General features: G+C 35.5%; 1 protein-coding gene across 1 annotated transcript in view; it reads left to right on the plus strand.

Annotated features, from left to right (window-relative positions):
• Positions 1-363, plus strand: part of LOC144224329 (lysine-specific demethylase 6A-like) — a gene marked incomplete at its 3' end in the record, with an annotated part of 67,621 nt that overhangs the window by 37,981 nt on the left and 29,277 nt on the right.

Raw genomic sequence — 363 nt, forward strand, 5'->3', positions numbered from 1 at the left:
TTCATTTTTTTTTTTAATTTTTTAATGTTTTATTTATTTCTGAGAGAGAGAGAGACAACATGAACAGGGGAGCGTCAGAGACAGAGGGAGACACAAAATCTGAAATAGGCTCCAGGCTCTGAGCTAGATGTCAGCACAGAGCCCAATGCCTGGCTTGAACCCACAAACCATGAGATCTTGACCTGAGCCAAATCCAGATGCTTAACCAGTTGAGCCACTCAGGCGCCCCACCTGATTTTTTACATACATATATATATATGGAATACTTTATTTTATATTGGTGAGCTTTGTCGAGACGTCTAATTCACATTTATGTGAACTTAGTTTTTATACAATATTTAAAAATATAATTAAAAATTTTTT

Source organism: Crocuta crocuta, unplaced genomic scaffold, assembly GCF_008692635.1.
Source record: "Crocuta crocuta isolate KB4526 unplaced genomic scaffold, BGI_CrCroc_1.0 scaffold2311, whole genome shotgun sequence".
NCBI lineage: Eukaryota > Metazoa > Chordata > Mammalia > Carnivora > Hyaenidae > Crocuta > Crocuta crocuta.